The following is a 25,734-nucleotide window of genomic DNA, read 5'->3' as shown; positions in this document are numbered from 1 at the left end:
ATTAAGGGGCGAAAGACTGGAGCCAGTAACACTATGGCATATCCAATTGGAATATGTTGGGAGGCTGAAGGTAGTGGGGGGAGGAGGCGTGGGAGAGGAAGGCGGGGAAGAACCCGGCCTATCAAATCTAGTCACCAAACTCGGCTAAAGCCATTTCAAGCAACGTTTCATTTCTGAATGGTGGTCCTACACCAGGACGATACTGAGCGTATCTTCCGATCTGGAATGTGCTGCAAATATTATATATATATATATATATATATATATATATATATATATATATATATATATATATATATATATATATATATATATATATAATATTTGATTAACTTATATATATTATATATATTATATACAGATATTGGAAATATCTGTATATATATTATATATATTATATACTTATATATATTATATACAGATATTGGAAATTGGGAGTAGAAAAACAATTAGGTTAGAAACATAAAGATGATGTAGAAACACCAATTAGATACTTTCCTGTACTGTGTGGAGATTTTCAAATATTGTCAAGTTTTTCCTAACACCGGAATGTTTGTCTTTCTATTTAAAAAAATAATAATATATCTGAGGAACCGCGCTGTGTGGCATACGGCAGACTGTCTCCTAGTAAAAAAAAATAAATGAAGAAAGAAGAAAAAATATTTTTATAAAACTAATAATTATTTCCACCGAAATGAAAGATACAGCTTTTTACAGATTTTTTAAAATTTATAATTTAAATTATATTTAAATATGATTTGGATATATTATAAAGTCTAAAAAATCCTTTAAACCGTCGTGTCGTTTTTTACTTCCTTTACATTACCTGCTAACGGGTAACGAGTAAGCTCGTTACACTTCACCTGGGTAAATCAGGGATACTTATAAAGTTGGTGAAGGATGTTTGGTTGTGAAACGCCGTGATTGGCTCACGTTCACTTTATGCCCCTAACCTCACATTTCCAATCGACGTCAACAGGTCAATCCAGTTCAATCCAATTCCTCGTTTCTAACCTTTTACTTTACGACACAGTCAATACAAACACAATATCATCTTGAGAGTACAGCATCTCTTTTCAATCGCCTGCACGTACATATGTAAGCAAGAAGCATTTATACTTATTACACATGTTCCTTAATGGCAAATAAATGTAGGTACAAGATTTATATCGTTTATTATTGTACTTACAAATTCATTGCATATGATAAAATATGATAAATCTTGTGTACATTTGCCAATAAGGAACAGAGGTAACAGATTTAAAACATCTGTGAAATGATTGTCACATAGAATAGAGTGTTTTATTTGTTGAAACCATAGATAACAGAAACAATGGAAATTTTCCAGAACAATTTAAAATCTCCACTATAATACCTATTCATAAATTTGGGGATACGCATAAATTAGACAATTACAGACCAATATTCATTGTTTCAAACCTATCAAAAATATTCGAAAAATGCATCAAATTTAGAGTCATTGAACACTTAGAAAAATATAAAATTCTATCGAAAAACCAATACGGCTTTCGTACAGATCTAAGCACTGAGGATGCCATATATGAATTGACAAAAAATATTTACACATCTATCGATAAAAAAAAAGAAATGTCTTGCCATATTTCTAGATTTAAGAAAAGCTTTCGACACCGTTAATCATAATTTACTCACTAAAAAATTACTCGACTGGGCTTCAAAAAAGACACACTAAAACTACTATCAAACTATCTTAAAGACAGAACACAAAAAACAAAAATTGGGAATAATTATAGTTCAGAGACACAGATAAAAAACGGAGTGGAATTGTGCTTGGCCCGATTTTATTCTTAATTTATATAAATGATTTATGTAATTTTGTAATCCCTGGTAAAAAATTTTCTTACGCCGATGACACGGCAATAATAGTGGATGGTAATAATTGGACAGAAACTTTTTCGAAAGCAACTGAATGTATTTCACTTGTTTCAAAATGGTTAAAATACAACAAACTTGTCTTAAACTACAGCAAAACATCTTACTTACCTTTTTATAAAAACATAAAAAACAAACCAAAAGACAACCTTAAAATTAGAATCCATAATACAACTTGCAATCGAGAAATGTGCTTCCTGTGCAACGAACTCGCTAATGTCAAAAATATAAAATATTTAGGAGTATCAATAGATATTAATCTAAATTTTAAATCACATATTAATCAAACCACTTCTAAACTAAGATATCTTACCTACATATTTTATAGACTCAAGGAAATTTTAAACGCTGAAAAATTGAAAATGATCTACTTCTCCCTGGTGCAATCTGCAATCACTTATGGCATAATAGGATGGGGTGGTGCACCTGATACATTTATTAAGCCCCTACAAATAATTCAAAAACACATAATTAAAGTCATATATAACAAAAATAAAACATTCTCGACCGACCTATTATACAATGATCTAAATTATTTAACATTCGTAAATTATTTATATTACAAACTATGAAATATTTATTTAAAAACAAAAATAATTTCAAAATAAATGAAAACAGAATGATCAAAAGAACAAATAATATATTTTACACCCCCCAAACAAATACTAAATTAATGCAGACACATAGCAGTTTCATTGGTTCTCGTACATTTAACCTTCTACCACTACAAACTCAAATGATAAATAAAACAATAGAATATGTTAAGGAGGTAAAATTATGGCTGAATGACGCAGAATTGAAACGCTTTTTATATAAATTTATTGATCCTTTCTACAACTCACTTGCTGAAACTTTATAAACTATTGTACATAATGTTTTCTCTTTACATTTATAATAACGATAAACAAACAAAAAAACTTTTTCTACTTATATATATTATACTTAGGTACTTGAAATATAGTAATGGTTTTATATTACCTACACTCAGGCAGTGCCTTAGTGGGTTTTTATTTCTTGAGTATACAATTTTGTAATATATATTATGTTATTATTTACTGTCTATTAATATGTATAATATATGTAAAGAAATGAAAATAAATAAAGTAAAAAATAAAAAATAAATTGAGATGCGCCATGAATCGTTATTATTATTATTATGAACATCGTTCATCTTTACTACAACAAATCGCATCTTCAATGTACATACAACGGCGTTCCGCGTGTATGTCTAACTGTACACCAAACGCATAGCGTATATTAACATTATTCTGTTACTTCGATTGTCCTTGCAGTTTGGCTCAGCGACAGTTCTTACGCAAATCTCCCTATTTCCTATTATCTATGGTTCTTTTGTGCCTTTGAAACTGAGTAACCGCTATGATAAAATTTAACTTAAATACATTTCAGTATCTCCGATGTGGCTGAGAAGGGTACTTAAACAATGTGTAGTTTTTTGCGAGTTGGATCCACTGATAGCGAAGCCTTAAAAATTATTTTTGCAAAGATGCTCTTACAAGTTTATCTCTGTACCCGTACATTAGTGTACATGCACGAGGTCCTTTGTTGTAGTTATTTCATTGTGTAGCGAGACTCGAACTTTATCAATGCAGAGCATTCAAAATATTCGTAAGGCGTGATATTTAAATGTCTCGTATTCTACTATTATTCAATACAAATTGCGAAACTTTCCATATAAATTATTTTCCGTTATTTAGATCCGTTTTAAAATAATAATTCACGTTGAGAAATTACAAGTAGTGTCAGAAATAAACATTTTATCTGAAACATTGTCTAGAGAAAGAAAAGAAACTTGAATATTCCAAGTTTCAGCGTGATTTCCAATTGAGCTGAATAAAAAGAATTTTCTTGAAAGTGTGCGCCCCGGGCGGCGATTCTCCCCGATCTCCCCATTTCCTCTTCATAGGAAGAATAGCACTCACTTCGAAACAAATCTTACTTACTTTTACCACAACTGACACGTTAAACATTTCTATTGCTGTAATGGGCATAACTTCAATATTCACTTCATTATTCTCGTCAGGAAATCACACCATGGCTTTTATATCGTTTTGAATGAAAATAATTGAAGAATGTTAATATTTTTTTGCGGAAATTTCCGAAAAAAACATATTGATTTCATATTTCTTTAGGAACCGCTGTGCTTCCAAATAAATAAATCACCATTACTTGATTGAATTGGTTTGGTTTTCGTACATGTATCGCATCGCGCCAAGCATACTAAACTGCAAGTTACCTACCTACTGGCTTCCCTTCTAGAAAACTGGTTTTTGGTGGTATCAAGAGACATGAGAAAGGCCTTTGATTGAGTGCAACGTGTTCAAATGCCTTGAGAAATGTTTCGTGATTTTTAGAAATAAAACACCCGGAATTCACTTGTTAGAAGTTGTAGAGAAACTTATTTGCTTATAAATACTATTATATGTAAATCGATCTAATACACTGATTTTAAATCAAGGATATTTTACTGTTCTGGTAGAAAACGTTAACTTGTTTTGTATCCCCTGTAACTTCCATCCCCTGCCTATCAAGAATTACTGCTAATTCTCATTTTCAGGATTGGTATCATCTCTACCTGGCTTCTCGTAGCGAACAAAAGAAATGCGAACCAAAACGCAAGAACTTCAGCCTTCAGTATCCTGCACGTTGTTGAAAGGGATGGTGTGTCGATATCTCTGCCTACTAATGGCGACTGCTTCAGCCTCGATTCACGGACATTAAATTGTAGATATACTTAATCCTTATTGGTAACAATTGTAAACGCATTGATTTGCTATGATTAAAACAGCATGGTGCCAAACTTTTGATAACGTTATTAAAGTAGTGTCTCTTGTTATAAATTTGAATAACAACACTGAACAATGAAATTAATTATGCTTGATTACATGTTTTAAATTGAACTAGTAATATTTCAAACTGATGTTCTTTTGTTTATCGTCTTGTTTTGTTTTCATTCATTTGTTTCATTCCCGAGGTTGGTATTAGAATTAAAGATGCCACACTACAACAATTTAAATTAATCCACCAGTCTGAAGATATCTATAATAAGATGAAACTGAAAAAGCTGAAAAAATAAAATGAATGATAAAATTCTTAAAACTGTTTATAAATATCGTTTAATCTCTAGTTTTTCTTTCAGATAAAGCACTCGTTAAAAGTTATTGGCAATCTGATTTAGTATCTTATCCTGGTTTAGATTAAAGTCAACACAATGTCACATCTTTTCCAAAGTCTAAAACGGGGTACTAGCAAATAAATAAATAAATGAATGTTCTTACATATGTTCTTACATATTTTCTACTGATCACATAAAATTAAAACAAAAAAGATATGAAACTGGATGTTATTGAACCAATTCTTTGTAAAAACCCTCTCCCAGCATCAGCAGTGGGTAGCAGGTATTTGGTTTACTACATGTTGTATAGGTATTTCGTGAAATGACCGAATGGCAGTGTTTTATGCCCGAGCAGAATGTTTAGTATTTCCTGGGTTATTTTGCCAGCTTTATACACATTTTAATAGCCGACGGGTAATTTTGCAGGAGAGGATAGCATTTTACAGTGGTGATATAGTATATTTATGAAATCATTCAAAGTAAAATTTATAAAAATTCAACGGGTACCTACATCTTTTTTTAAATTAAATTGTGTCCATTGGTTGCAAGCTTGTAATTATGAAAGAGGTGTTTATAGAATTTGAATTACAAAGCACGGTTTGTTTTATTTTGAAATATTTTCTGATGATGTACATTGTACATATCAAAACAAATGTTTAATTATGTGTTTTTTTTTTTATTTTGGTACAATATTTTTTTACATTTCAAAGTTATCCAGTAATGTTGGCCTCACTGTGTAGCTTACCCGTGCTGAGGACTTCATTTTATAATATTAAAAAAATAATATACATAATACATTTAAAGAGAAATATATATAATCTTTTGGGTTTGTGAGTGATATGTGTTTTATATTGGTTTTTTGTGTTACGTGTAGGTTTTATTATTTTATTTTATGAAATTTTGGTAATATTGTCTTTTTTGTTTTGTGTCTGAATTTATTTTTATTTTCAAGTGTTAGACTGTTGAATGCTTTTATAGCATGGTATTGGTAGTGTTTTTGTCCAAAGCTTGTTTTTCCTGTCGGAGTTTTTATGTTTTCTTTGTACGCTTGTCTAACTGGTCTATTAATCATATTTTATGTACGTTGAAATATGTTTTTACTGTCGAAAATGTAGTTTAGTAGTATTTTAAGGTATAATTGGCGTATATTTAGTACGTCACAACTGTTGAATATTTGGTCTGTCAGTTTGGTACGAATGTAATTAAATATTGATATTATTTTAGCAGGCCTTCTCAAAACATTGTGAGTTATTGTGGAAAATCAATTAGTTGTTAATCTAATATAGTTAATTCTCTAATTTAATCTCAAAAGCCGAAAAAATTTAAACGAACAGAGATAATTTCATAAAAACACCGTTGACAATACAAACTTCGAATGTAAAAGTGTTTTTCTTGGAACTCTCTCAAATGACTTCCTCAAAGCGAATTAATAATGTTTATCAAGTGAGAAATAAAGTAAGACAGCAGAGTTTTGACACAAAATATGAAGAAAAAGTCTATTTTCGCCAAAATTATCAGTTTTTTTAGAAATGCGCGCGCAAAAGAATGACACCTTGTACTTATACATTTGAACATCAAAGGTCATTACAAACAAGTTAAAAAAGCTCTTTATAAAAATTTCAACGAAGTTATTACGGGCTCCGGCATCTCCATGCTTTCCTCACAAATTACATTTAAAACATTACATGCAAACGCTCTTTGTCGCCAAGTAATAAGACATTAGCAAAGTTTAAAAGCTCGACAATTTGAGGCATAAAATGCTCGGAAGAATGTGAAAGCCTTCGCAAGTGCTGCAGGGATGCCTTATGGCCTTAAGTGAAAATAGCTTATCAAAAGCTCGCTCACCTAGAAAATAATGAAACAATTTGTCACGTACAGGAGATGTGCTTCAAGTCGGTGCAGCTTCAAATAAACGTCTGTCTTTTAACCAACAAACTCCGAGGGAACTTTTATTTCAGCTAATTTTCTACGTAAAGTTTTGACGGTTATAACTAGCACCTGCTTTGGGCTGTTTAAAAATTGTTATTGAAGAAAAAATAAAACAACCTTTGTCTTTTATAACCAAGAAAGTGAACTTAAGAAAAAATAAAATTTTAAAAACTTTATACTATAACAACAACTATATCGTAACATTATATTTTCACTTGACAAAAAATCAGTAAACATGATTACATAATTTATAAAACGTATAGTATTCATTTGAAAAATATTTTTTTCTCTATTTTTAAATACATCTATTTTAATTTCACTTTTTAATTCCAGAAGGAATGAATTCAAATCTTGGAAGCGAAAATTAATCCACTTCCCGATATTCGATCGAGCTAAAGCTCGACAGATACACTCGTTGTCAAAGACAATGCTTTCTATCAATTCTTGGTGTAAATCACGATATCGGACGACAAACCAGCAGTAAATATACAAAATTAACAACGGTCCTACCCGATCAGCACTTGACGAGGTTGCTGGTGTGGTTAACTCCAGTTCATGGGAAGGGGGGTACAATTCTCAGAAAAAAATTTAAACTCATTTTGATATATTTATTTAAAAAAAAACTTTATGTTTTACATGTTGGTTTTACATCAACTAAATATTTACCTCCACGTTTGTACACTGTTGTGTAAATATACGTATTAACTATGGTTTTTATCAGCCCGTGTAAAACACAATTATGAATTATTGAAGAGTTTTCAACAAACACATGTAAATACATACAAATCTTTTCAAGTAAGTAACATAGTTAGCACATTACTATGTGACATTATAAAATGTTTTGATCCAGTCCTGGTTTCATTTTTACTCAAGAAATAAGTAAATTCTATACTAAAACAAGGATACGAAAAGTAACAATATTGAATTCCATCTCTTTTGATGAATTTTATCTTCTGCGATCTCCGCGTGGAGAAATTCTCATTAGCCGGACGCGATGGACTTTTTATGGAACCGGCAGGGGGCCAGGGGCTGAATGGAATGGGAAGCAGCTAGGGGCTGATTGCAATTCGAATTTTCCGGATTACTAAAAGTACTAAAAATCCGGATATCAAGATTATTCACTTCTAATTTCATTTAATTTAAAAATGTGTTTTTTCGCTGTGCAATGCCCTATGAATTATTCGCGTCCAATAGACTAACCGACATGCAGTACTCAATAAAAACACAAAGAAAAATGAATTAATATTTAATGTGAATAAGGATTGAAACAAAATATTGTATGATCTTAAACTGAATGCATATATAATACGGTAATGCACCCTTATAATTACAGTGTTGGATAAATGTTCCTTTTTGTATTTTGATAGGGGATATGTTCATCTATCAAAAACTATTTTTCAAATTTCTAATATTTTATTTATTTGAAATCCGGAAATCCGGATTTTGAGTTGAAAAAAATCCAATTATCCGGATTTTCGTTTTCAAGAAATTCTTAAATCCAGATTTTGTGTTTCAAGGAATTAAAATCCGGATTTTTAAAAAAGGTTCCGGATTTACAGACCCTTCTAACTGCCCGTATTGTTACGAAGGGGCCAGTGTCTTAAACATCCCCGGGGCGCCCCTATCGGTGCCGCGTCCAATCTCAAACTTCAGGAGCCGGTCGAGTTTGAAACTGTATAGGTATATTTATTTTTATTTTACAATATCAACAGAGCACTATCTACATCTTGTGAACTGGGATGGGGGCATTATCTCAGGAGAAAGTATTGAAGAAGATAAATACTACGAAATGAAACGCCGTCAAATTGTTTGCACTTTATTTATATATTCAGTATAATCGAGCTATAAAACGGCTTGCATACAATCATGAACTCGTCAGGGCAAATAGAAACAGAAGACATGGTTGTATCGAAACCGGTTTGCATGTTCATATAAACAATGTGATGTTCCTACATGTTATACCTAATGTCAATTGAAGCCAGTATTAAATGAGATCGAGTTAAGAGTTTTGGCCAAATGCACAAATTTGTTTTTATGTAGAAACGCAACTACTCGAATAGTGAGGTTTGTCATTTTATTTTTTTCCGTCTTACTATCATATTATTTTGCTATCATCTTTTTACAACTTTAAAATAGCATCAATCGTTGAGTTCCATAAAGATTAAGATAGACAAATTGTTTACATTTATTCCATATTTTTCAATCAAAATTTCGTAAGAAGCCTATTAATTCTAGTCACGTATTTTATATACATATTGAATGCCAAATACTTCGTATTCTAAACTTTATGTCACATACTCCTAGATTTAAAGTGAAATTTAATATTTCTTGAGAATATAAAGTAAAAGCACGTCTAATCATTGTGAACTTTCTGCAGGAGAGCTTTTTCATGTTCGATGTTCTCGCTTGGTGAAAAACACCCCGTTCACTTCAGCCGCTTCCATTCAAACGCAAAGTTAACTGTACTAAAGATTGCATTTTATTATTCAACCCTGAAGGAAAAGGGCGATCATTAGGAAATACTACTTACTTATTTATACCCAGTTGAATTAGATGCAATAAATCAACTTTTTTACAAAGTTATTTTATGTGGGCTGCTAAGAATAAACAGTATAAGCCAAAAAAAGTCCCAATATCAATAAAAACAAAAAACAAGTTTTACTATTTAAATTAAGCTTAGGCTCTAAGCAAGGAGTAAATTTCAAGTAACTTTAGGAGGTGATTCCGCAAAGTTTAATTTTTTGTTACGATTCGACATTGTCGAATGGTAAGGTTATCGTCTAGCAAAAGCAAGAGGCGTCCACAAGTACATTTTATTTAACTGATTTGTATCGTTTCATTTCTCATTAATTATAAATAATACATAGTTTATTTTAGGCACGTTCCTGACTGGAAGATTCTCTCAAAGTCCTGGTGAAAGATTACCGTTCAGATATGTTATGTTTGATGTCCAGATCTCGATAGTCAGGTAATTTGCCTTCTTCGTCTTTCCCAGCTTTTCCCTCCCCACTACCTTTAAGCCTCACAACAAATCCCAATTGGGATGCCATTGTCTGAATTGTTACAGACCGTTGGAATCAATTGGCATTCTAACGCGGTATTTACAATTAACATTTAAAAAATGGTGGTAGTAATATGTTTACTGATAATTATGTGGGTAAGGTTTTTTTTTGTTTAAAAGTCTAAATAAATTAACAAATAATGTTTAAATATGTAGTGACAACAAATATTATGAAATTGTCGTTATTAAATAACGTTCATAATTTGTTAAAACAACGCAAATTCTCACACCATTACTAAACGAGAAACACAGCACCAAATTTATAACAAGCTTGACTTTGTCATTAAGACGCTGTAATCACTTTAATTCATGTTTAGTTATAAAGTTAGATAGAGCCTAATAAATAGAATGACAAAATTACATTCAAAGATGTTGATGGACTCATGACACTGAAGAAATAAACGAATAGAATTGTTATTTTAATTTTTACAACCTCATTATTTTTTAATATAAGACCTTGTATTGATCCTTGAGGAAGGCCTGTAAAAACATCAAGACTCTTTCTTAACAATTAATCAAATTCATTGGCCCTTCTACGGCTAACAAGTTATGTGTTTTATGACACATTATGACATCGGTTTTCTGTCAAATCGCTATAGTCACATCTCTCGTGAGTGTGTCTATGTGCCCGAAGTAAGTTCAATATAATCTTCCTTTAATTGAAACAATTTCAAATACTGACATTCTTTCTTGACAGTGAATCCAATTAATTGTCCTGCCTTGTGACATTGAAAAAGGGCATTTGTAACTTTACGACATCAGTTTTCTATAAAATCTTAACGGTCACACTTCTATTGATTTTCCGTTCAGTGGGTGTAGGCTACAATAATACACAGTGTTACCTCGTCGGAGACCGTTACAGGGTGGTGATAGAATTGTAAGGCGTGGATAAATTTAATTATTAACCCTTTCGGGGGTGAGAATATTCCATTTAGCAACGGGGAAGTTAGGAACCTATAGTTTGAGGAAAAGGGTTGCGGATAGAGATGGGGAAGGAAGATATTTAAGGCGCTGTGATTCCAACACGGTTATTTGATATATAGTCACATTAAATAATCATTATAAAGTGCGGTCGGGCCTGTGTTCTGTTGACCCATAAAGTCCATCATTAGGTAGAGTTAAAAAGTTACAAGGGAAAATCCTAATTAGTACCAGGACAAACGACCTTAACATGTTTTATGTATTAAGCACCAGGAGGCTAAAACTAAAATGATTATTTTCACGGACAGATAGAAATTATTTCACGTGTTCGTAAAAAGCGTTCACATTGTGGGTAACCGTAATCAGACAAAAGTGGCTTGCTATAATTAGACAAAGGGAAAATTAGTTTCAAAATTGTAAACTAATTAATTTATTTGCACCGTTTCGAAATACCATATGTGTTGTAGAATCTTAGAACGTCTGAATTTTGACGCCGTAGCAATCCAGCTATCAGATAAACCCAAAGATAATAGAATATAAGGTTAAACCCTATTTCAAATACCTGTCGTAGAATTAACCATTCTCTTGTGTGATTTTTCTAAAACGTGTTGTTTTATGATTGCAAATAAAATTTATATAATAAATACGCCAAAATATGAAATTTTGTGTAGTTTTCAGTGTAATATGCCGAATTGAGGAAGTTTAGTCTAGTTACTAAAAATAAACTATGTAAAAAATAAACTTTTGAATGCTCCATTTTCGGGAAATAAATAACGTTATAAAATAACCAAAAACTATTAAGGTAAATTATAAATGAAATAAAAAATTATAACAAGATTTTATAGTTTCAATTAATTTATACGCGTTTCAAATCGAAGACTTTTATTCAGTAGTGAAGATAATAATAATAAAAAAAAACAATTATGTAAAACAAAATAACCATACTCGCAAGAAAGGTGACAAGGAGCGTTATCTCCGACTATATTCGAAAGGCAAAAATCTTCCAGGTACTTTTTAACCTACTGAAAGGAACAACACATCTCGCTATCGGTTGTCAGGTATTGAGCTTTGAGCTTGATCTGGATATCTGCTCGTTCAAGGCCGTGCGTCTGCTTATATAAGCCGTTATTGGTACATCAATCGGTTGAAAGCATGGAGCCGTCCACTGATTACTTATAATCAATTAACACATGTCATTCTTTGCGGGAAACGAGAAAACTCGTCATACGCCTTTTTACAGTAAGACGCGGGAGACTAGTTTACTCGTTTTGTTGCGCAAAGCGGTAAGGAGCAGGAAACTTGTAAACAAGGGGTTCTAAATGGGTGCGGGGTCATGTGTTTTCTATTGTCGGCGGTACTCGATCTATCTGCCTGCCAATACAATTAGTTTGAAACACAATAAAAAATAAAAATAATATAATCGCTGTCGCGTATATTCCCCTCACAAACTACCCAGTGAAACACGGTAAATGTGCAAGTTTTGCAATGTGCCCCTGCATAAAGAAAAGTGTTTCAAACGCTATCACACATTGAAGCACTATTAGGTTATAGTTTTTTTATATGTATTGAAAATTTCTAAATAATCTTTTAATTTTGTATTAATAAAGTTATTTCGATTGTGAGATACTGTTTTTCTATGATTCCCAAGAAAGTAGAATGTTTTTATTCATAAAAAAAGGAATGAGACATACATTGCTAAGTAAATAAATAGAGGCATCTTTAAAGACATAAACAGAAAATGCCCAACCATATAGTGTTCCTCTCAGTTTTGGGAAACGTAGCCTCATTCTAAAAAAGGTTTTGAAAAGATTATGAAATCCACTATCGCATTGTGTTGTAATACGTAAATATTTGCGTTTCTAAATATACATTTTATGAAAACGTCAAAAATATTTAAAAATCGCTGACCATTATTTTAAAGCCGTGAAAAATGTACTTTTTTCTGAGTATCGTAAAGAAATAACACTGTATATATTGAAGAAATATAATTAAAAACTATTAGTCACCTCAAAATATTAACCGTCCAAACTAAAATATTTTTAATAAATTATTTAGAAACGCAATAAATTATGAACGAACAAGATGACAGATCCAATCGGCTTAAATAATGCACCTCTACGTTTCATAGATATTCTTGAATTTAGACGCGTAGCGTTATTCATTATCGATACTCTGTTTTTTAAATCATGGCAATCCGTATACTAGTGATGGAAATAAATCGATTTTTGTAAAATCTCGCGCGTTTACGTGAAAAGACGTTCTAATGTCTTGACCGCTATTATCATATTTACGTCTTTTGACGTTCTAATGTTCTGAGTGGTTGATAACTCTATGACTATCCCAAAAAATAGTCGCCATCACTTTCCCAGCCGAGAAAACAGTTTTTGCTTTTTTTAGAGGCGGTTTCTCCTTTGCAATCCACTGTTTTGACTGAATTTTTGTTTCGGGCGTATAATGGTGTATCCAAATTTCATCTACAGTAATTAATCGGCGCCAAAACTTGGATTTAAATTAACTGCGATATAAATATATAAGAGATAAACTGCGCCAACAAAGCATTGGAAATGTTCATTCGAAAGCGTTTTTGGACTAAAGTGAGCAAACGCGGCACCCAAGGCGCGGACAGCTTTCTCATGTCTAAATCTTGATTTAATATGTGACAGACACGTTTTTTGGACATTTTCATAACCTCTGCTATCTCTCTCATTTGAATTCGGCGGTCGTCTTTTTTTTCATTTTACTATATTAGTATAAACATTACGAGTAAATTATTTTCTTGTTTTCTGTTTTACTGGTTTGCAACAAATATTAATAATTGTATATATATAATATTCGTACTTACTTATATAGTTTATGTTTTGATTTATTTACAATATCTGATGTTATTATTTGTATTCGGCGTGAAGCATAGTATTAGTCCCTTATTAATTGTAAAATACCTTTGAGACGTCCACGACACACAGTGCTATTCCAAGCGCTTAATTACAAAACAAATGCAGCATCTAATTCGACAATCAACAGTGCTCTTCATACACTAAATAATATTTGTCTAAACTCAAACATTGACATTATTTCGGACTCGCTGCACAAATTCAAACTTGGCATCGTGTCAATATTATAAACTGTTCAATGCGCATACATATACATACACACACTCACAGACATACACCTTTACACTACAAACGTCACCTGGTTATTGAGGAATATACACACCACTTACAAGACATTACAAGAAATATATCATAGCTACCCAACATGAAGTCTTTTTTTTAAATAATAAACTTTTTTTAATATATTTGAAATATCCATAGATACAAATTGAAAATATTAAGTAAAAATAAAATTAAAAAGTTCCCGTTGGCGGCATTTGTTTTTACTCGGGAGATAATTTCAATTTGTGTGGATATTTCAGGCGACTAATTATTGCTTATAATAATTTGTTATCTTTTCTGTTATGCATTAGAAACCTTGTCTTATAAACATTAGTTCATCATTAAAAAAATAATAATATAAGAAAAGTTAAAATTTTTCACCAACAAATGTAGATATAATATGCTTCGACGCCATCTAGTGGGAAATTTAGCACTTACAAAGCCTTTCCTACAAAAATAAAGTTGGTTATTTACAGGTGAAAAAAAATAATAAGCAGTAATTGTTGATTGAAGTACTAGTACATATTGATTTATTTGGCGTGTTGGAAATAAGCCGACGTAGCTCAGTGGTCCAGAGCACCTGACCGTACATCAGAAGGTGCGGGCTCAATTCATTTTTACTCTGGGGATGTTTTCAATTTGTATGGATATTTCAAGCGACTAATTATTGCTTATTTAGAAATATTCAATTCCTGTAAATTGTTTCATCACTGTGACTAATGTATTGTTTGTTTCTAGAATATCAAATGAATATTTATTTTTCAGAATAACTTTATTGAGTAAAATCTCAAATTGTAATATTTAATTATTGAAGACAATATTAGCGATTTATAAACGAAAATCTGAAACAGAAAAATCAGAAAAGGATACGGTCACATCTAGGACTCGAACCCAGGACCCATGTCTTTCCGGGACACCGCTCTACCAACTGAGCTAATGGGACCCTATGCCCCTCGGTCACTTTTAACTGTATCATACTTCGAATAAAAACTACCAACATTGTCTTCATTTTTTTTCACCGCACATTTTTATTGGCAACTATCTTTATGTATGATCGCAAGATTCAACCCGAACTAAATGCAATCTAGACAGCGTCTTTTTTAGATAAACCTATCTTATTTTTTATTTTTTTTAATGTGCGACATCTATTGACTTTTCTGCTGTAGAGCGGTGTCCCGGAAAGACAAAGGTCCTGGGTTCGAGTCCTAGATGTGATTTTTCTGTTTCAGATTTTCGTTTATAAATCGCTAATATTGTCTTCAATAATCAAATAAATAAATTAGGATTTGACAACGTATGTATCTGATTAATGTGCAAAGCAAACAAGTGTTGTCTTAGTCCAACGGGCGAACCGAAAAGCCAGTTTGGTTCACCAGCCGTCTCCGGGTTCTAACCAGAGCAAAACGCTTCCTTGTTAGTCCCCCAAAGCCCCCGTCAGTGATACAGATCGCTCGTGAAAATTTGGAAAACCAAACACATTTAAATTTCTAATGAATATGTGCATTTTCACAACACACAAATGTGATACCTATCAACAATGTTTATGGTTTGTAATAAATAAGGTCGAACACACGCATTTTGCTTATTTGTGATGTAATGTGATGTGACATATTATAGCGTATTCTTGCGTGAAATTATTCATATTCAATGATCTTTTAATTTTCAAAATTGGAAGTGACTGTGGGAAAAATTCAGAAAAGCGGTTAAGTAGATACAATAATTATTAAAATTTTAATCAATTAATGTTTGAAGACTAACATTTTATAAATACTTCCAGCTTCACGATTACATTTATAATATCTTATAATTTTTCACGGGTCTGCGCTATTAATAAATAGAAACGTGCAATTTTATACACTTATGGCCTTACTACATAAAAACAAATTCACATTCGTTAAACGGTGTTTTTATTACAGTGTTTAAAAAATGTGAAAGTTAAGATTCTAGTTACCAATAAGATACCAATAAGGTACCAATAAGAAAATATTTTTAACTCTGTATTTTTTATACTTGGCAACATTATTTTTTGCGACTTCACGCATGCGCATTATAATATTCTTCAAGCGCGAAAGCCGCATTTAAGAACTGTTTTTATGTCTTCTTGAAATTTATTCACAGATCGTATTTTGTTCCTAAAATGATCAATTTACTATCATATTCGTGTTATTTAACATATTTACAACTTATTTGTGTTTTACAACATATTTATAAATTACTTTTCGTCGGTTTTGGACATGTAATTGTACAATAAGAGAATTTGTAAAATCGTTACATCATATTATAAAGTGAGGTTAAAAAGGTTATGGCATTATGCATATTGAACTTTATGGTCCATATTTTACAAAAAATTATTTATAATTATGTTTTTTTTTATAAACTAAATGCCTAATGTACGTGTCGCTTACAAGGTATAGAAGAAATAAAGGTTTTAAAATGTGAAAGCAATGAGTTAAACATTTCAGTTGTTTTTAATATTGTTTCCAAAAAATTAAAAGCAAGTTATTTTTTTATATATTTTTTTTTTTGTATGAACGAAATGAAAAGTCAGGTGACAGTTTTCTTGTAAACTCCCTAAATAAAACGACTGTAAATTTTGATTTCTATGAAACTTCTTGACGTTTGGATCGAAAATGTTTGTGGTAAGGTTTTTTTAAAACTTTTTTCATTTTTGAAATTAAAATATTTTGCTTTTAAGTATAAAAGTAAATATTGAAAACAAAATTCTAATAGCTAATTTTGATTAGTTTCGAAAATGGTATTAGTTTTTACGGCATCTTTAAAATAAAGAAATATATAGAACATTTAAAATACCCTGGAAAAATTCAATTTCTATTTTACGTTTTATTAGTAAGGTTTTCATATACACATCAATTAAATAAAATTTTCACCACGTTTTTCAGCAGTCCATAATGTAGTACTGGTACCTACCCTGATTACCTACCTACCTACCTACCTACCCTATGGCATTGAGGCACGGAATTATCAGAGGAAAGATGAAAATAGACTGGATGCTGTGGAAATGAGATCCCTGAGACGTATTTGTGGTAAAACAATGTATGATCGTGTGAGAAATGTGGAGATCCGCAAAGAATGCAAGGCTGATTTAATGAGTAAGATTAAGAAAGGAACGCATAGATTGTTTGGGCATGTAGAGCAAATTAGCGAAGAACGGAGTGTATGGAAAATATATGACGCAAATGTGAATGGTAGCAGAAGACGTGGATGATCAAGTGAATCAGATACTTGAGTCGCTTTGTCAAGAATCAGAATAATAGAAGAGTATGTATGAGACGTTGCGTGAATGTGAATGAGGCAATGAGTGTGTGCCAAGATCGTGTTGTTTGGCGGTCAGTCCTCTCTGCCTACCCCTGCGGAGAAAAGGCGTGATGGTTATTTAGTTAGTTTAATTAGTTTTTTTGTAGACCGTTAATATGCATAATATACCTAATGATATAAAAAATACGTTTTTTCTTTTAAATGCAAATAGATCATAAAAATATGTTTTTATAATTTCACAAATTTAGAACATATACGTCGCATAGGTGTTATATAATATCAGATGTCTACAGCATTCATAATGCATAAAACAGATGTATTACAAACAAGTACGTATTACATGCATTATAACGCCTGCTAAAACTTGAATGAATATAGAAGATATACCAGTACATCCATAACGTTTACGAAACTATGAGCTGAATTGATTCGTCGGCCTGACGAGACACAACGTCGTTGGGACCAATATACGGCTAATAGCCTCAAAAACAACAGCGCTTAAAAAACTTTGTCTTGTAAAATAATAATATTTGACAATTCAAAATTTTTCACCAATAAATGAAGATAATTTATAATGTTTCTCTACGCCATCTATTAGGAGATTTAGAATTAACAATGACTTTTCTACAGTAAAAAAGTTGGTTGTTTTCAGGTGAATCTAATAAGCAATAATTGTTGGATAAAAAAAAACTAGTACATATTGAATTTTTTTATTTATTTCTACATATACATTACAGTGTCTACCAAATATTTACATTTGTATATAATACATAAATTTAGAACTGTTGTTAATATGGTGTTTTTTTTTTTTATGCTGGGTGTGAGGTAGGTTCGAGTAGGTAACACGGTGGTGAGTGTTATATGTTTCGTGAACACGTCACTGGAAGAACCTGTGCTGAGGTGTTTAAGTGGTTATTTTTAAATTGCACATGTATTTATGTGTATTGGTTAAATTTTCTTATATAAGTGTAAGTTGGGATTTTAATTTTTTTTAATGGTGATTGTACATTGTTATTTAAAGAAAAAGGAAAAAATATATTTATTTATATGCACATATATACATACACCCATGTATACACATACATGCATAAATACACATATATGCATGCATGCACACATATAAATAAACACATGTATACATACATACATTCACATTCATCCATGATTATGTTTGGTTTGGTGTTATAATGTCTTCTATAAAGTGGATATCTTGTTAGTGATCCAGGCTGTGATCAGTTTTTTGTGAATGTTGTTGTATGTATTTCCCATTAGTAGTACTTTCAGAGTGGTGGGCATACAATTAAAAAGTTTTGTAGCGTAATACTGGAAGTGTCTTTGTCCGTGTGTGGTGTATGTTATCGGTATGTTCAGGGTATTGTTTGTTGACGACCTTGTTTTTATTGTTGTGTGAGGTGGCATTGGAATTATTGGGCGGGTTTAGAATAAGCCGACATAGCGTAATGGTAGAGCAGCTGACTGGCAATCTGAAGACTGCTGTTGAATTCCCGTCGGCACAATGTATTTTTTTAATAATTATTGCATAGTAATTATTACTCAAAATGTGAAATGATTAAAGATTTTCTCGAATAAAAAATCTTGTGATTTTTGATAACAATGCTCTTGAGACATTAACACAAATTAAAGACTTAGGCATCACTTTTCAATCAAATCTTTCAATTGTTTACCACATAAAAGAAATCTCTAATAAGGGCTAAAAAATATAGGGATTTATAAATATGCTAACCAGAAATTTTAACAATATAAAGTGTATTAAATTGTTATATTTTGCCTATGTAAGAAGTCAACTTGAGTATAATTCTCCTGTCTGGAACCCACATTACAATATACATATACAAGCTGTTGAAAGAATACAAAACAATTTCTTACGTTTAATAAAATTTAAAATGGCTGTTCCAGCAATTATTTTGAATTACAGGGTTTTCCAATAAGAGGTGTTATTTTGAATAGCCCGTTATTTCGGTAGATGTTACTTTTGAAGCTGTCATTTTTTGTCATTTGACAAGTAGAAACTACGTCATTAATAAAAATGAAACGATACACGCTTCAACAGCGCATTGAAATTATTAAAATTCACTTGAGTGAATCAAATGCAAATCATCTTGAGAAATGAGGCCCATTTCCACCTCGGTGACTTCGTCAACAAGCAAAATTGTCGCATCTGAGGCTCAGAAAATCCTCTCTTTCCTCAACGTGTGACTGTTTGGTGCGTTTTATGGTCCGGCGGAGTCATTGGACCTTACTTTTTCGAAAATGAGGCTGGAGCAACAGTTACTATGAATGGATCGCTATCGAGAGATCATTAATGATTTTTTATGGCCGAAATTGGATGGTATTGATCTGGACAACGTTTACTTTCAACAAGACGGCGACTACGTGCCACACAAGCAACGAAACCATTGATATTTTACGATTGAATATCAAAATAACACCTCTTATTGGAAAACCCTGTTAAATTATATGAATATGCTCAAATTGTTAGACAAAACTATTTTGACTCTCATGAAATATTTGGTATTTCTATATAAAACACTAAATGGTTTAGTTGAATACTTGAAGTCAGGATTTATTTCAGTGCAGAAATTCTGGGACTAATTACCATATGAATACTAATGGAGGGAAACAATTATACTAAGTCAGTAAACCGCTTAAATTTATCTATAAACAAATATAAAACGTTGTTATTAAAGCAATTCAGTTATGTACAGTAAATAATGTATATTTCTTAATATTCACATATAAAAACCCCGAAAAACGGCGTTAATTAATAAATAAAAAACAATGACTTGCGTACATTAGTTAATCATTAAAAATAATGAATACAAAAATGCTTGATTTTCCGTGCCACAAACACGAAATTCTATTATCTTATAAATTAATGATTTTCTTCATTTTCTCTGGCAAATTACTTGCTTTGAGGGCAGAAATATAAATATTTGCATCAATTCACGTGTGTACATTGTACACACTAAAGTCCTTACCTCTTCAAACTTGGTCAACGGACAAGTTAACTTGTCCCTCCATAAATGTGAATAATCTCCAAAAGTATGTTGTCCTGGGACAATAAAGCGCAAAACTCCCATTTCCTTTTCTTCCCCTCTGAGGGTGGAATATAGTAAGTCCTGGCAATGCGCCGTATAATCCTTACTTTTATATTTAATAATGCGGCTAGTCCCGGGGCCCATTGCGCGCGATAAGGCCCATTGCTCCCAGGAACAAATGTCCCGTGGGACGCGCCCCTTACAAATAAGGGTATAAACAAATAATAAGAACTAGGACCGTCCCCCTTGAGAAATGCAATTTTCACTTGTGTTTCATATTTTTGTTTTTCTTTCTTACAAATTCGTATGGAAGAGAGGCCATTGATACAAATATCATTATACATTCAAAAGTTCTTGGAACGTTATAAGTGAGATGTCTACGGAATTTGTCACTTTTTATTCAACTGTATTTTGGGTCTGTATTTATTTTACAAAACCTTCTTTGTGTGGTTGGATATAGTTTGTGGAGTTCAAAGTGGGGTGCTGAGATTATTCAGACAAGTCGACAAAATCCAAAATCTAATTATTTAAATGAAACTGTTGCTGTCATGATTTTCTATTCTGGCTAACATCAATAAGAAAATATAACTGTTGCTGTCACAATCCTCTATTCTGGCTAATATCTATAAGAAAATAAAACTGTCGCGGTCATGATCTTCTATTCTGGTTAATATCTATAAAAAAATAAAAGTGTTTCTGTAATGATCTTCTATTCTGGCTAATATCTATAAGAAAACAAAACTGTTGCTGTCATGATCTTGTATTCTGGCTATTATCGTTAAGAAAATAAAACTGTTACTGTCATGATCTTCTATTCTGGCCCATTTCTATAAAAAAATAATTATTCACACGTCGCGTGGGCTTGGGTGGATTAAAACTTAATATAAGCAGCGGTGGTGGGTATAGATAGATCTACCTAAAAAATTAATTTCAATATAATTTTAAGATAGAGGGAAATATTCATATATCTGTCTCTTCTGGACAAACTGATCCCTAGATTCCCTACTTTCATACCTTTTGCATTCCCAGAACTTTCTCTCTTTCCTTTCCTTATAAAAGATCCTTTACCCAGCATCCCAAAAGATCACACAGGTCCTGAGGGAAATTATTTTCCTTAGGGCCTTACGTGTGGGATTAAAAAAAATATTTCTCGTTTTTGATACTGATAATTCGTGATTAAAAGAGTTTAAACTTGTTTCAGTAAATCACGAATGTTGTTTTCGTGCAGTTTTTTCATAAAACTATAATTTATATGTGATCTTTTACAATTTCCCACATATCCTTTTTATGTTTCCTTTAGGAATTGTTAAGTTTAAATATATATATATATATATATATATATATATATATATATATATATATATATATGTGGGAAGCATAGAATGAGGACAGTTTTTCGAGCGCGCCCATACTTCGGGGACATTTGTATAGTTTGGGGACAGGCCCAAAGTATCTGTCCCCAAACTAACACTTTGCATTATATACGCAACGCATAGATTGAAGCCAATTTTAAAATTATGCAGAAGGCATGCTTTGAGCCATACATTACTAAAATATCCATAGATGCCACTATCGTATCGTTCTCAGATTTTTGAAATTTTCTATTGTGAATTTTCGAATTAGCAAAGGCTCGGTACCTATTTACCTAATTTATGTTTGTATTCTTTTTCGCTTGCTTTTGTCGGAGAATGTCGCATTTTTAAACCCGGTGTCCGCATTGTTGGTATTATTTTTTCTCATTAGATAATAATAAAATTAATATGCTCGTACATAATTTGATGGTGTATTAAAAACTGATTTTAAAATAATCTAATAAAAATAATTACACATATTACGTTTGTGCAAACATTAAAAAAAAAAGTTTTTTTTTTGGTTTTAGGCATTCCACCCTGAAAAGAGTGCTTTGTGAAAAAAAAATACTTCCATAATTTTTAATCATATTACAGATACCTGTATTTTCAAAATAAATTTATTTTCATACTTTGACAATGTGGGCTTCACTACCCGTACTGAGTTTTATACTTTTTATTTTTATAGTTTTTTTTTTTCTAGGTACCTATTCAAAAGTATAAATGTATGAAAAATAATAATGAGAGGTACATACTTCCTACTCTCATGTTACGTGAATAATGCAATAATAATATAACTATAAAAAAAGAATTCAGAAATCGCGGGTTCAAATTACGGCGTGCAATTTGCATAATTTCACAATATTTATTTGTTGAAATAATACGTTAGTACCTACCTATATGGTATAGGTATTTGCGGCAAATTCAAGAATGGTAGATAGGTACTTTCAGTATCGCCATGTTACTTGAATAATGCAATATTTTAAATAACTACAAAATAGTTGTTCATTGTTTCGCCGTTGAGATTGAGATTACGATCCTTGGCTACGAATTCGGAGGTCGCGGGTTCAAATTACGTCGTGCGCAAGTAAATTTTATTTGATAAATTTCTATAATTTCACAATACTTATTAGTTTTAAATAATTCGTTCGTACCTATATGGTATATTTGCGGCAAGTTCAAGAATGGTAGATAGGTACTTTCAGTATCGCCATGTTACGTGAATAATGCAATATTTTAAATAACTACAAAATAGTTGTTAAATTTTTCGCCGTGGAGATTGAGATTACGATCCTTGGCTACGAATTCGCAGGTCGCGGGTTCAAATTACGGCGTGCGCAAGAAAAAAATATTTATTATTTTTTTGGTAAACTATCTTGTATATCTTATATCTTGCGTCATGTATCTTTTATCAGGAGATTTTTCAATGTGGATGAGTGTTTCAGGCGAATAATTATTGCTTGTAAAATAAAAAAAATATTTGATAAATAGGTGTAATTAACAGTTTATTAAGTTTACTTAATACGTTGGTACCTATACTATAGTATATTTTCGGCACTTTCACTTTGCATTGGCACTTTCGGAACATTTGTAAATGTGTACTTTCACTGTCGCCAGACGGTTAGGAGCAGACTCTTGAGTGATGGTAGTGGTGTTGATGTAATGGTAGATACTGCTACCCGGCTCAGAACATTAAAATCCTAGACCTCTTTAAAATCGAAAAACTTTTAATTTCATTAATTTTGTCTAAATAAATTGATTACATTTTTCAGAAAACTTATTGTTCATAGATATGTACCTAGGTACCTAGGTAACTGGGCTAAATATTGGTCGGTTACAAGATTAATTTTAATTTAATTGAAAAACATCATAGGTAGGTGGTTAATAAGTTCAAAACTTAATTCATAACAAAGTTCTAAAACGATTAGCTACGAATTCACTCCGCGATCACGTGAACATTTTAACACGTGTTACTGACGTGCTCCTGCCACCGCGCAGAAAAGAGACAGCTACCCAACAGTTTGTTCCGTAATTTGATTGAACCCTTTCCACATATTCTCGACCGGATATATCCCAGACAGCTATCGGATTACATTGAACAAATATATTTCTTTTAGGAAAGGGTTGTCACAACCAATGATAATTAAAATACATTTTTAATATTATTTTCAGTTAGTGGCCATATAAGATTATCGGTATTATCATTCTGTGAACCATCATTTCTATTTGTTGTATTTTACGGAAATCAACAGGCATAAACCAGTTTTAAAATGAAAATGTTATCCTTATCAAAACCGTAATAATTACTAGTGTTTAATTTTTTATCAAATCCTGTATTATAAAATTCTAAATAATGGCCGAGACTCGCCAGAGCTTACCAATTTAATAAAAATTCCAATTCCATCAAGATCAACCCGCCAATCCAATTTATTCCATTTGCCCACATGTAGAACAAACATTAGAAAAAAAAATCCCAATTCCTGGAATATGTACGCAATATAACAAAAAAATTCACAGCATAGACATTTTTAAAAAAATCTTCAGAAATATCGAATAGAAGAAACGCGTACGATAAATTAATACGAAAGTATGAAATGTATCGGGAGCATCTTATATCCTTATCCTATATTCCTCTCCTTTTTCTCTAACCAAACATTAATTTTAAGATATAATAAAACTCCATCTCCAAACCAATATTAGCATAAGAAACTTTTTTGGCTTGACTGCAATTCACTTGTGTGAATGGATTGCAGTCGTATTGTAGGTATTTATCTCTGTATTATATATTATGTATACTGTAAGCTGTTTGTTTCTTACAAATAAATACATATTAATTCCTTATCTCACTTATTTAAGTATCGAATAAAATAGTTAATATTTATTCAGTTGTTAGATTTGAAGAGGTTTTAATTAGGACGTTTACACAGTAATTAACTAGGTTTGAACAGCTAGGATTCGATTGTATTCTCTTTACACTCTTTTCTCCATTAATCCGTGCAATATGCCTAATCCATATAAAGCGTCCACTTCTTTATCGTGTTCATTATAATAACTTTAGTCTTGCTTGGTGACCAGATATAAATACCTAGTCAGGAACCTTTACCGCTCCATTTCCTTCTCCTCGTACCTACAGTACCTAGTACGAGTAATCGTTCGTTTCGGGACACCGACTGGATTCTGATTTGGTAGGTACCTAGATAAACAAAATACACCAGAGATTTTTCCGAAAGGCGAAATAGCGAACCTAATTGTATTGTAAGAACTGTGGTAGGTATGCGGTGTATCTTCTTTGATCTTACGAATTCGAATCAATTTACAGAATGCAACATAATTATATTCCTCCCTACTTTGTACATATCTTTTCATAAATTATCGTAAAGTCCAAGTAAGTAGTGACCTAGGTAGGTACCTGCCTACCGAAGTCTAAAACATCAAGATTTGATTTAACTATCGATATCAAGCATGAAACTAAATTGTTTGTTTTGTGTAGCCCTTGCCGCTGTATCTTTCTTGTGGCGTGATACATTTTAGCTATCATTGGTTAGTGGTGTTATGTGTTATGTCACACTATCGCGTAGGGATATATAATAGTGCTATTCCATGTGAGTTCGATTTATATGCAACACTTCAAAATTTTCAACACTCCTGATGGAGAAAATTAATAATGTTTGTGGTAAGGTTTGGTCGAGGGGTAAGGCTCTCAACTAGCAATCCGGAGTTGCGAGTAAATTTTATTCAATTAATTTGTCTTATTTCACAATCAATTCATTTAAATAATCTGTTGTGCACTTGCGGCGCATCGCATAGTGAAAGGCGCTCTGAGTAAAACCACCGCTCAAAATTGAAACGTTGCTTTAAATAGTTTTAGCTATATTTAGTAACAAGATCTGAATAGCCAGTTATTTTTTTTTAAGTTTTCTTGAGAAACTGTTTTTTACCTTCC

Source organism: Hesperophylax consimilis, chromosome 5 (assembly GCF_061612785.1).
Source record: "Hesperophylax consimilis isolate HC1 chromosome 5, BYU_Hcon_1.0, whole genome shotgun sequence".
In the NCBI taxonomy this organism is placed as follows: Eukaryota; Metazoa; Arthropoda; class Insecta; order Trichoptera; family Limnephilidae; genus Hesperophylax; species Hesperophylax consimilis.
Note: the sequence above shows the minus strand (reverse complement) of the source record.